The 13,490-nt window shown below is 39.4% G+C and overlaps 4 non-coding genes across 4 annotated transcripts; 1 reads left to right on the top strand and 3 right to left on the bottom strand.

The window, feature by feature from the left end:
- Positions 1-2,680: 2,680 nt before the first annotated feature.
- Positions 2,681-2,753, bottom strand: TRNAA-AGC (transfer RNA alanine (anticodon AGC)). Its single transcript has one exon. It is a non-coding gene; the product is annotated as a tRNA-Ala (tRNA).
- Positions 2,754-2,890: 137 nt separating this feature from the next.
- Positions 2,891-2,981, bottom strand: TRNAY-GUA (transfer RNA tyrosine (anticodon GUA)). Its single transcript is given in 2 exon segments — positions 2,891-2,926; positions 2,945-2,981. It is a non-coding gene; the product is annotated as a tRNA-Tyr (tRNA).
- A 530-nt stretch (positions 2,982-3,511) lies between these two features.
- TRNAY-GUA (transfer RNA tyrosine (anticodon GUA)) lies at positions 3,512-3,604 on the bottom strand. The gene is made up of 2 exons: positions 3,568-3,604; positions 3,512-3,547 (listed from the first exon to the last, which is right to left on the bottom strand). It is a non-coding gene; the product is annotated as a tRNA-Tyr (tRNA).
- Positions 3,605-3,962: 358 nt separating this feature from the next.
- On the top strand, positions 3,963-4,035 carry TRNAR-ACG (transfer RNA arginine (anticodon ACG)). Its single transcript has one exon. It is a non-coding gene; the product is annotated as a tRNA-Arg (tRNA).
- Positions 4,036-13,490: the final 9,455 nt, after the last annotated feature.

Genomic DNA, 13,490 nt, shown 5'->3' with positions numbered 1-13,490 from the left:
TATTTTCCTTTTTTGTATTGTTGGATTTAATTGACTAAAATTTTTACGTTTATGTTCATGAAGGATATTGGTCTGTTGGTTTCTTTCTTTCTTTTTTTTATAATGTCTTTGCCTGGTTTTGGATCAGGACAATGTTGGCTTCATAGCAAGTTGGACAGCATTTCCTCTTATTCAATTTTCTGAAAGTCTGTGTAGAATTGGTATTATTTCTTCCTTAATTGTTTGGTAGAATCCACCATGCAAGCCATCTGGGCCTAGTGCTTTTTTTATGAGAAAAATATATGGGTTAATACAAGTAAAGTAACTAGAACTGTGCTTGGCTTACAGGAAGTGCTGTTAGCTGTTAATTTTTTTAAATGTGTCTATATTTTCCATTAAAGCTTATAATGTGTACTGCAGAAATTAGAAAATATTTTAAACTTTTAAGGAAGAAAAAAATCACAGTGATGCTACTATCCAAAGATCACTACTATTAACATTTCAATTCATTCTTCAGTCTTTTCTACAAATTAATGCTTGTTTATATTGTTATTATTTATATTGCCCTGTATGCAGTTTATTAACTTAGCATTTGATTAATATTTCCCATGTAAATAGTTCTTAATAAGTATAATTTCAATGGCTACATATACTCCACTATATGGTCACAACATAATTTAACTATCATTTTGTATTTTTAGAATTGTCCTACTTTCCCTCCACAGTAGATCCAAGCATCTCTTTCCTGTACTCCCATATATATTTATATAAACACACATGCAAACCCTCAGAATATTCCCTCCAGGCCTTCCCTTTATGGTAGTGTTAACATACTCTGACAACAGTTCATGTTTACAGTGTGTTCACTATGTACTAGGCACTGTGATAAGGGTATCGTTATTATCATCCCTATTTAATAAACGAGGAAACTGAAGTATCATGATGCCAAGCAACTTGCCCAATGTAACTAGGTAGGGAATGTGAAAGCCAAGAAAGGCCATCAGGTTCCACAGCCCATGTGACTAACCACTATGCAATAGTGCCTCTCAGCTTATACCTTTAGACTTAAAAAAATTTTTTTTAAACATTTATTTATTTTTGCGAGACAGAGACAGACAGATCATGACCCAGGGAGGGGCAGGAAGAAAAGGAGACACAGAATCCAAAGCAGGCTCCAGGCTCTGAGCTGTCAGCACAGAGCCCAATGTGGGGCTCCAACCCATGAACGGTGAGATCATGACCTGAGCCAAAGTCAGATGCTTAACCAACTGAGCCACCCAGGTGCCCCCCTTTAGACTTTTTAATAAGAATTCCATTCCATACCTAAGTTGCTGATCCTGAGATGTTTGAGTTCTTATCCAGCTCACCTGCCCTAACCATGTGCTCCCACCTGGATTTGGAGAGCATTCCTTCCACTTATTACCCATTCCTTGATCTTTTAGTCATTTATAATTTCACTGTCAGCTCCTCCAGTCAGCCAGTTAGAGTACTCATAATCTCAACTGGAAATTGAGACCTAACATCTGATAAAAGGATTCCTTTTCCTACTTTATAAATTTGTTTTTATGAAAATAATGATATATTTTATTTTATTTTTTTAATAATGATATATTTTAAACGAATCACTATACATTCAATTTAAAGACTTTATTGAAAAGAGTAAAGTGAGATAAAAATGGAGACTGCCCTAGAAAATGAAAGATATACCAATAAAATGCAGCAGGTTGTATACATTAGTACAAAAAAAATACAGGTTGCCTAGAACCCTAAAATGAACATGAGATAAAAGAATTATCATTTACTAATTGTAATCCTCAAAAAAGATAGTATTTCTGCCTTTGTCTTTTTAAATTTATGTTTTGTGTTGAGAACCACAGTATGGTTTCAACAGTTTTTTAAAGGCTATATTCTAGTAAATTAGGATAGGGAGCATATATTTCCAGAAAAGCCTTTGTGTGTGTTCTGCTCAACTTCTGAATCTTTCAGTGAGTGTGTGTGTATTTATTTTGTTTTTGTTTTGTCTTTAACAAACTAGACTATGCTCAAAATCAGCCCTAAGTAGAACTTTCTTCCATTTAACTCCTTTTCAGTGCTGGTCTCCAGTTCTCCACAGTTCCTCCCCAGGAGGAAAAGGGCATTAGAACCCCTCCTTCAGTAGCCAGCTTCTAGGTTTAATCCCTTCCGCTTCCTCACCTCTCTTCAGGTATCTTTATCCTACCTTAGTAGATCGGCCCAGAGTTGGTCACCTCACTGAAAGTTGACGTGGAGCGGAATACTTCTCGCTTCGGCTTAACGCTAAATTGAAAGTAGCCAGCGTCCTTTTCCAAGCTCAATGTTTTTTGCGTTGTTTTTCTGTCAGTCCCCCCTTAAATCCGGGCAGTTTAGTATCAAATGGGTCCTTGGAAGTGCAGCGATCGAGTACAAATCACAAAGTGGGAACAGATGGGACTGCAATCTGTAGCCATTTTTGGACAGAAAAAAGAACCAATTTCGTGAACCTCCCAAAGTAAATGGGTCTAAAAATTTTAAGTTGTAAGAATAAACTCCGTCAGCACCCATTATCCCTCGTCTGGGGAGTTTTAGGAAACGGTAACCTCAAGTTCGCCTTGTCTCTCACCTGCCTGAGAGCTGATTTCAAGTTCTACTTGAGTTGAATGAGAATCGAAAGAAAAACTATTACACGGAATGAGGAGAAAAAGGCTGGAGGATGCGGGCATCGATCCCGCTACCTCTCGCATGCTAAGCGAGCGCTCTACCATTTGAGCTAATCCCCCACCGCTGGGCACGGCCGGTTATCTCTTCCCCTAGAGAGAGGTCAGAGCATTTAGAAATGGAAAAAATGTTTTTCTTGATCACGTTCTTGATCTTGCGTCACAGCTGAGGCCAAAGTAACAAAAATCAATAAACACTCTCCTTCGAGCCGGAATCGAACCAGCGACCTGAGGATGGCTAGGGACATCAGGGCCTACAGTCCTCCGCTCTACCAGCTGAGCTATCGAAGGGAGCGGGGAGGCAGAGTGCCGACTTTTCTTTATAATGTTTACTTATTTTCTAAGCTTCGTGTGCTTTCTACCGCGTTTGTTTCCCGACTCCCAGGTTTGCCCATCACAAGGTATCCTTCTGGTGACCCCAGCCCCCCCACCCCCATCTTCTCATGGCCGCTGGAAAGAGCGTTCGAGTTGCCCCCTCTCCCCGGAGCTCTGAGGAAAAGAGCAGGCGGCTGGCTGGCTCGGGACCTTTCTCTGTATGCTCAGGGGACTCGGGAAACGCCAAAGACGATTTAGAAAGGAGCAGAAGGCCGGGACCTGGCAGCCGCTCCGCAGAGCGCAGAATCACTTCGGCGCTTGTCACTAGGACAGCACGTCCCCGCTTGGGTAATTCACAAAATATTTCATACGGGGGTTGCTGCCATAGGCCAAAACTGGAGCGAAAGTACCAGAATCTCCAAGTGTTCGTTGGAATATTATATTAGGAAAGGAGACCCGTGGAAAGGGCCGTAAATCGTAGAAAGTTGGCAAAAAGCATACTTGTCTCCTTCGAGCCGGAATCGAACCAGCGACCTAAGGATGTCTCCTGCCAGGAAGTCAGCTACAGTCCTCCGCTCTACCAGCTGAGCTATCGAAGGGACGGGCAAACTGTCCGTGCCCCTTGAGACTCAATGTTCAAGAACCCGAGCGAGCACAGCTGCGGGCTAGAGACTGAATAGAGCATGCGTACTCCGGGACGGGGAGGGGAAGGGAGTGAATGCCTGTGTATTGTTTCACGCGTGCGCAGAAATACAACCTGGCTCCCCTTCGTGGGATCCTGACAGACCCCGGAAAGGTCCCCCAATGCGTGTGTCCTAGAGCTAATGGTACCAAGACTCAGCAACTCCGACACCACCTTCCTTTACTTTTCCTTTACCACCCTATATTGGGAGTGACTGCCCGAGTGTGGCCTTACCACTCTAATCTGTATGTCCCCTCAGTTTCTCCTTGTGTGGAGGGCCAGTGGCGCAATGGATAACGCGTCTGACTACGGATCAGAAGATTGTAGGTTCGACTCCTGCCTGGCTCGGCATTTTTGTCACAATGATTTTTTTAAAAGCAAAGATTATTACTTCTTCAGGGTTCCTCAAGTCACAAATGCCGAGAGTATTTTACTGCACTTCGAGTCCAGAAATCTGTTGTGCGTCGCTTCCAGTGCCGCCCCGTCGAACTCTCTCGAGCACTAAGGAGAGGCAGCCGCGGCCGCGCGGCTAACTGCCCGCGAGAGCGCTTCCGACACGGGCGGGGGGAGGCTCTGGGGAAAGCTGGGGAGATCAGCCGCTCAGGAACTCCAGGTAGGAAGCTGGATTAGGGAAAGTGAAGCCCGCTGTCCCCGTGAGGAAGCTGGTTGAAGTGCCAGGGCTGCTTCTGCAGTAGCTTCATTCGTCGGGTCTTGTAAAATAATTGAAGACTTTAGTTACCGAAGTCACGAGAAAAACTGCCCACGCACACGCCCTGACAGTGCTGACGAAAGAAAGTTAAGGTATTTTTGATTCGGTTCCTGTTTTACATTTCATCTTAATTAGTGTATCGAGCCCCTCCTAGGTTGTAAGCATAGCATAAAAACCATCGAGTAACTTGCATTCTGTCCTCAAGGGTCTTTTAACGGAGAGGGCATAATGTTGGTTTTGAATACATTGGATTTTTATTTTGAAGTTATTGATCTTATTTTTAGAGAGTAGTTTAGAATTCTCTTAAATTTCCTCAAGGAGAATAGCAATTTCCAAAAGTAAAAGCTTTAAAAAAAATGTGAAATTCAGGAAGATATAAGTTAGGGAGGAGAAAATGTGGGGTTAGGAGAAAGGACTAGTTTTTAACTGGGAAAGCAGTCTCCTTAAAGGCACATAAACAGTTAAAGGAAGCTAAAAATTGGGGGGGGGGGACAAGTACAGACAATTTGAACAAAATGATGGTGGGTTTTATTTTTGTTTCCTAGTGAACATTTTGGCATTTTTGCAGGTAACAAGCTAATATTTGTTTCAAGTTACATAGTATTCCTGAGAGTTTAAAAAAATTACCTCTGTGGGAAGTTGCGGCCATATGTTGCAGGCCTTCTCCCAATTTTGTTGACAGAACTTTCAAAATGAGTCTCCAAGGAAAGAGCCTCCATCTTATTCTTACCTTCTTCTCATTTTACAAGGGTGACAAGTAAGGGGTTGATTATTTGCAGAGGTCACGGTCATGGCCATCATTGCACTGTGGGAGAAACTCTAGCTTCTTGGTGTATCCCCTTCTTGCACTCTTTCCCCAGCAGTCAGCCAGACCAGAGTAACACCCTCCAAGAGGGCCAAGATGGTGGGTGATTTCTGACTCTCTTACTTGTGACAGAAAACAACCATGCCTGGATAGCCTAGTGAAATGTAAAATCATTGAGGATAAAGATGAAAGCCTAGGCTTTCAGAGATGGGGACAGAAAGAAACAAAACAAACAAAAAACAGGCTAGCTACAAAAGAATGAAAATCAGATTTTGATCAGATTTCTTATCAGCAATACTGGATGCTAGAACACAGTAGAGCAAGATTCTTGAAGTTCTCTGGGGAAATAATTTTGAACCCAGAACTGTATAAACAATCAAAGTAGCAATCACATATGAGAATAAATAGTTCACACTTGCAAGGTGTCATAAAATTTAAATCCTATGATTCCTTTCTGAAACAAAAAAATAAACATTACTTGAAGATGTTATACTGATTGGGTTCTCTAGGAAGCAGGAGTTGACACAGAACTAGAGTATAAAATTATAGTGAGGAGTAACATCTGTGAATGGAAAAGGAGAGGAAACAGTATTAGGTAAGGGTAGTTAGGCAGCAATGTGGACCTGATAGGCTTGGTACCTGCAGAGCAAAGATTTCCCTTCAGAGGAGTCCTGAATTGGGTAGGAATGACTAGGTTTTCAGACCATCACTTTGCTCAGTCATAGCCCAAAGGCTGAATACCTTCTCTGGAAAGCTGAGGTAGACCCTAAAGGAGGTAACACCTGGAGGCTCTCAGTTAACTATCCTCTCTGCAGCTGGGCAGTTCTTTCTTGAAAGGCAATCAATCTAGCAGCAAATCTCTGTGTCTGCCATAGATGTACTTCAGTAAAAAAAATAAAAATAAAAATAAAAATAAAATTCAAGAAGAGTAGTACATAGAATTTAAGTAAAAAGGGAACCAGCCAAGAAAGCAATCAGGACAAATTGGGAAAAAACAAAAGGTGTGTCAGAGGGCTCTAAGAAGAAAGGGGAGTCTTTCATAACAGTGTGATTAAGGACCAGGAAGACTTTAGAGATATGATAACGGCTTGTCACTTTTCTCAAAAAGCAAGCCAAAGATAATTAGAAATTTCTGGAAAAAAATACAAAGAGCTTTATAAAGAATTCATGGTCCATGGCACAAAAACAGACACACAGACCGATGGAATAGAATAGAGACTCCAGAATTTGACCCACAAAAGTATGGCCAACTAATCTTTGACAAAGCAGGAAAGAATATCCAGTGGAAAAAAGATAGTCTCTTTAACAAATGGTGCTGGGAGAACTGGACAGCAACATGCAGAAGAATGAAACTAGACCACTTTCTTACATTATTCACAAAAATAAACTCAAAATGGATAAAGGACCTGAATGTGAGGCAGGAAACCATCAAAACCCTAGAGGAGAAAGCAGGAAAAAATCTCTCTGACTTAAGCCACAGCAATTTCTTACTTGACACATCTCCAACAGCAAGGGAATTAAAAGCAAAAATGAAGTATTGGGACCTCTTGAAGATAAAGAGAAAGGAAACAATCAACAAAACTTATAGGCAACCAAAGGATTGGGAAAAGATATTTGCAAATGACATATCAGACAAAGGGGTAGTATCCAAAACCTATAAAGAACTCACCAAACTTCACACCCAAAAATCAAATAATCCAGTGAAGAAATGGGCAGAAAACATGAATAGGCACTTCTCCAAAGAAGACATCCGGATGGCCAACAGGCACATGAAAAGATGCTCAACGTCGCTCCTCATCAGGGAAATACAAATCAAAACCACACTGAGATACCACCTCATGCCAGTCAGAGTGGCTAAAATGAACAAATCAGGAGACTATAGATGCTGGCTAGCATGTGGAGAAACGGGAACCCTCTTGCACTGTTGGTGGGAAGGCAAACTGGTACAGCCACTCTGGAAAGCAGTGTGGAGTTTCCTCAAAAAATTAAAAATAGACCTACCCTATGACCCAGGAATAGCACTGCTAGGAATTTACCCAAGGGATCCAGGAGTGCTAATGCATAGGGGCACTTGCACCCCAATGTTTATAGCAGCACTTTCAACAATAGCCAAATTATGGAAAGAGCCTCAATGTCCATCAACTGATGAATGGATAAAGAAATTGTGGTTTATATATACAATGGAATACTACATGGCAATGAGAAAGAATGAAATATGGCCTTTTGTAGCAACGTGGATGGAACTGGAGAGTGTTATGCTAAGTGAAATAAGTCATACAGAGAAAGACAGATACCATATGTTCTCACTCTGATGTGGATCCTGAGAAACTTAACAGAAGACCATGAGGGAGGGGAAGGGGGAAAAAAAAGTTACAGAGAGGGAGAGAACCAAACCATAAGAGACTCTTAAAAACTGAGAATAAACTGAGGGTTGATGGGGGGTGGGAGGGAGGGGAAAGTTGGTGATGGGCATTGAGGAGGGCACCTGTTGGGATGAGTACTGGGTGTTGTATGGAAACCAATTTGACAATAAATTTCATAAAAAAGAAGATATTTTTGGAAATTAAAATAATATCCTATAGCAGCTAGTACAATGACAGACACTTAAGTGTTTGATCTATAGTTGGCACTAATGTCCTTATTTCATGAGTTAGTTTTGAAATTAGTACCTATGTTTATTAATATCTATATTCTTGACATGGTTTCTAGCATGCATCCAGCATTAAAAAATATTCATTACAGATCTGCAAAGTTTTGCCAAAATAAAATGCTTGAAGGGAAAAAAAAAAGAATTCATGGTGCAAATATAAAACAAACCAAAATCTGGCACAATTTTGAGAGAATGATGGTGTATATTATGGACTAATTTTCTCCTACCCCTCTCCAAATTCTAATACTAACCCCCAGTACCTCAGAATGTTACTCTATTTGGAGATGGGGACCTTTAAAAAGATAATTAGATTAAAATGAGGTCATTAGGGTGGGCCCTCATCCAATATGACTACTGTCCTTATGAGATTAGGACACAGGGAGAGAGAACACCAGACATGTGCATGCATGGAGAGACAACCTCATGAATACACAGCAAGAAAGTGGCCATCTGCAAACCAAGGAGACAGGCCTCAGAAGAAATCAAACCTGCCGAAATATGCATATGAAAGAACTTTCAAGTTCTTCCTTTCAGTTGAAACCGTTCTGCAGAGCAGGAAGCTCTACCAAGAAATGTTAAATAATTTCTTCAGGATAAACTCTTCAGGTTGGGGGAGCAGAGCTGAACTCAGGTTTACTGATTCCTCATCCATAGCTTTCTGTAAATGTGTACTGTTTCCAAGAAGGATTCCAAAAGATTGGAATGAGAACATTTGCTTGTTATGAGAAACCACAGAGATAGCATTTTCAAGGTTAGAAAGGGAACCATTCCGGATAACTCCAGGAGATACAGTTCATTTGTGTTATTTGCAGTAGTTAGGTTCTATATAGTCACCACAAACAGTGGTTTAGTGAATACTGAACCTTTGCTTTTAGGAAAAATACAAGGTTAAGTTCCTGTGAGCCTCTGTTCACAACATTATCTTAAGTGATCAATATGTGTTTTGTGTGTTACTGTTTATATACCTTATTTAATATATATTATTGTGAATGACCATGAAATAAATTTTAGCAAGTAGGAAAATTTGCAAATATAGAATCAGGATGATTAGGCCAAGCTAAATCCTGAATTATAAGCCAAATCACTATATCAGAAGATTTTAATGAGACCAACCCTTGGCCCCCTACTTCTCTTAAGGAGGTTAAAAGGAACCATTTGCACTACAGGGAGATTGCAAGACTGACCCATCCAATTCCCAGGGCTCCATAAGACTGCAAGTTCATTTGCAGTCTTTCACACTCAGGAAAAGTAGAGCTATCATCTTGTTCATACAGTGTCTTTCCCAAAGGTAAGATTTGGAGGACTAGGGCTGGGAAAAGATGTTGCAGGGAGATTTTCTTCAGAGATTCATATTTATTCCTTTAATAAACATTTATTCAGTCTCTACTATGTTCCAGGCACTATTATAGTGCTGAGGATGCAGCAGTAAGCAAAACAGCCACAAATTTCTGCTCTTGGAGCATATATTTTCAAGGGACAGACAGACAACAGGTTGACAATAAATAATATCTATAGTAGGCTTAACAGTGGGGAGTGCCAAAGGAAAAAATAAAGACTGGTGGTAGGTCCAGAGTGTGGAGGGTACTGTGCTTTTCACAATGGCAATTTGACATACACAGACTACCGGAAACAAAATAAATTGCTATGGAGCACACGTTTATTTTAAATGATGGGAGATAAAATTCCAGGTCCTTTAGGAAAAATTAGTTTGCCATGTTGTATTTCCTATGAAGAAATAATAAAGGGTTATTAATTTAGTCATCTGACATAATAATGGTATATTTTTACTAATAGAAACTTCAAAAATTGTACCTTATTTTGTACAGTGGAGAAATTGAGTATAATTTCTTTTATTATGAATAGATAATTAAAGTCATGGAAAACTATACATCCTATTGTATAAATGATATTGAAATGCCTTGTTTTTATATATAATAGCAAATGTTCTCATCCCAATCTTGTGGAATCAGAATAATGGAATAGAATGTATTAACTTGGATTTATAGACCTATGGTATTCACTTTTAATAGGGGAGGAACAAATTTGAGTATACTGAGTATAAATGCTGCTTTCATATTAAATAAGTAGTTATATCTGACTTTACAGAATTCAAATGTCTTATGGTGCTATGGTGGTGTCATAATTAGGCAGACAGACCCTAGAGCTAGACTACCTGAGTCCAAATGCTGGTTCTCTTGTTATTAAAGTCACAGGTTAATTAACAGCTCCAGTTTTCCCATCTATGAAATGAGAAATAATAGCACCAACTTCAGAGTCTTGCTGTGAGGATTAAGTGAATTAATCTATATTAAACACTTAGAATATTGTCTGGCACATAGTAAGTACTGATATATATATATATATATATATATATATATATACACAATAAATACATATATATACTAAATATATGTAATATACTAAATATATATATATATATATGTATATTTAGTACTTACTATGTACTAAATATTTACATATATATTAAAAGTTTTCTTAGCACTGTCTATTATCCTGTAAAATTATGGCAGGAACTTTACCAAAATTTTTAGTCAGGATTGTTTAGTAATATCCACAGCTCTAGAATCACTTTTAAAATCTAAAAAAAAAAAATCCAACTTTTCACTCACTTGATTAATGCTGCAGTTATTCATTGGTCAGACAAGAGAAAGTGGCAGACAGCTACCATGGCTACACAGGCTTCCCAGGTAAAGAAATGCTACAGGGAGCTGGGGGGGGGGGGGGCGGAGAAGGAGGAATAGGAGCAGGAGGAGGAAGCAGCAACAGAGGAAGTGTTTGGGAATTTGCTCTTGCAGAATTTGAGGATTTTGAGTCTTTGAGGATTTGCTTTTGAAGAAGGCCCTGAGAATTAAGTGAGGATGATTACTACAAAGGGCAATTAAAGAGAAAGATACATAATAGAGTGACAGAAATGAATATTCTTTTGAAAATGAGAGCTCTGGGACGGAGTTGGGCAGCACATGGAGAGGGTTAGTTTTCAGGAAGGACAAATGTAGTTGGAAATCTAAGATCACCATGGAGAGGCAATATAGCGCAGCTGTTAAAACCATGGATTTGAGGACAAGCCTGTTCTACATCTTACTAACTGGATGATGTTGGCCAAGTTTATTTAAACTTTGTGTGGTTTAGTTTCTTAGTGTGGAAATGGGGGAGTGATAATGCTGATAGTACTTGTCCCTTAGATGGTGTATTAAGTGAATATATAAATATAAAATATATCAAGCTAATAAGAAGCTCTTAGGGCAGCTTCAGGTAGTAAGCACTATGACTATTGGTTATTATTGTTCATTCGACAGATTTATTTTTAATTCATGAAAGAATGAATCATCTTTTAAAAATACAAATCCTCCTGTGATCCTAAAAGCCATCACTTCCCACCTCCTTTCAAATCCTTTAGTTTGAGGGATGGCATGTGCTGAGAAAAGACTTAAGAGAGAACAAAGAAAAGTAGAAATAAGGGAAGTGAATCACTTTTATTCTTTTTACCCTCTTACTCAGAATAACCTGCATCTTTCAGGTTTCGGTAGCTAAAATTTTATTTTCTGAGTATACTATGTATTGTTTAAAAAACAAATTCCATGCTAAATACAATGAAGTAACTTTTGAAATGAAGGCATTTTATATAAAACTGTTATGCTATAAGTTAATCAATAAGTAGACTTAATATTTTTCTGTTCCTGATGGCTATCATTTGTTACTTTTAAACCTAGGTTAGCTTTAAAATACTGCTTTCTGCAATTATAATAAATAATCCTGAAAAATGTCAGTTTAATAATTAACATGCCCAAATAGATCATTCTAAAAGTATTTAAGAAAATGTTGGAATTTCATTCCCAAAGTGAAAATTTTCACTAAAAATTTTCTCCCCAATTATTCTTCACCAGAAAATAAAGTGCATTATAGATGACTCTGGACAATGTTTCGGGAGTAGAGATATTTGAGTACCAGGACAGATTTCTCAGAAGGAAAAAACCTTCACGAGGTAAGATCCCCTCTTTCTGGGCCTGGGAACAAGGACCTGCCTGGGGTGGGGGGGCTCTCAGGAGCTGAAGAAGTTGATACAGTAATAGGATTTTTCTGCTATTACAAAGCTGAGTTGGCAGCCCCAGTAGCGAGCAGAAAGTGTTAACAGCTGTCCTATTACTGCTGATTGGATTCTGGGAATTTAGTTTTGCTTCTTGGGGACAGCCCGGGAACAGCATGAAAGTTCCAGAAAGCTGTATCCCACCCATTTAATACTGAGCATGTTTAGGCCTCTTTTTGGAGAAAGGCTTTTCTCAGAAATGACATGTGTTGTAAGAATTAATCAGTTAATCAAAAGATATTTGTTAGTTCCTACTTCATTTTTAGCACTGGGAAAAATACAAATGTAGACTCTGACTCTAAGATATCATTCTGGAAATCACTGCTAATTTGAGCCATCTGCAATTTGGAAATGGCTTTGTTTTACAGAAACTGGTTATACATAACTTAATCTAAGTTTATACTTTGTACTCTAGAACAGCTCAAGAATAATATACAGATAAATGTTACTTAGGTGCTTAGGAGGGGTGCAGGCTGGAAAAAGAGGGGTTTGTAGAAGTGGACTTGTGTTTCTCGGATAAAAGTTTTTCTTTGTTGGGGAGGGACTGGTGCTCTGGGGATGGATTTGCCTTCACATCAGTGAGGAGTAAGGGAGGGCAAGCTGCTAAAATTTTTTAAGATAGCTCTGTAATTGAGTCAGAGGCCTTATTGGGTGCCAAGCTACCATTAATTTTTATATTAATCAAATTGTTCATATTAATATGCAAAAAAATTAATATACTAAGCCTTCCTAAAGGCTAAAGATTCTAGCAGCTTTTGCATTTCTAGCAGGTAGGAATTTCTCTGTTCTGTGATACAGGTTAAACATTTATTCATTTAACAAATATTTCCTTGCTGTCTACCATGTGTCAGGCATTATTTTAAGCACTGGGGATACAGCAGAACACAAAAATAGCCCAAAATCTTTGCCTTCACAGTGTGGGAGACAGACAATAAATCAAGACTAAAAAGTATGTTAGTGAAAGGTATGAAGGAAAAAAGTAGGGAATAGGAAGCATGAGGTGGGTTATAGTTCTAGGCAGGGTAGTCTGGGAAAGCCTTTGAAGAAGTGACATTTGAGAAAAGATCTTAGGTAAGTTTCTTCATCATCTAAATACATTATATGTTCTAAATTTAATTCTGACTCAGAGCTGCAGTTTAACAAGGTAGCAAGAAATTTCACCTCAGCCAGGTTTTAAGAGTCTTCCCCACTTCCTAGGGATGTATGGGGTCCTCAGGTTTTCTGTCTCCCTCCTCCAAGTGAGTTTCTAGCCCTTCATCTTGCTCCAGCCTCATTGCTCCTGGGGTCTCTGCGTCCAACCCTGTAGGATTCCTTTGAGGGGCCAGGTATGGGTAAAGGAATCTTTTGTTACGGCTAAGAAGCCATGACTTAAATTTGTCTGTCACCCAGGCATCCAAGTGCTATCTCATCAGAGGGGCTCTCCCCTGTGGAGATATTGCCAGTAAACTGGGGTGACCCTGGGCCCTGGAGCCTTGACCCAGCCTGTCCCAAAGGTGTCGCCGAAGCTTCTTGGTCTCCTCACGAGAAAGAATTC

This window comes from Neofelis nebulosa, chromosome 14 (assembly GCF_028018385.1).
Source record: "Neofelis nebulosa isolate mNeoNeb1 chromosome 14, mNeoNeb1.pri, whole genome shotgun sequence".
In the NCBI taxonomy this organism is placed as follows: Eukaryota; Metazoa; Chordata; class Mammalia; order Carnivora; family Felidae; genus Neofelis; species Neofelis nebulosa.
The sequence above is the reverse complement of the archived record's forward strand: the minus strand, read 5'-3'. Positions and strand labels throughout refer to the sequence as shown.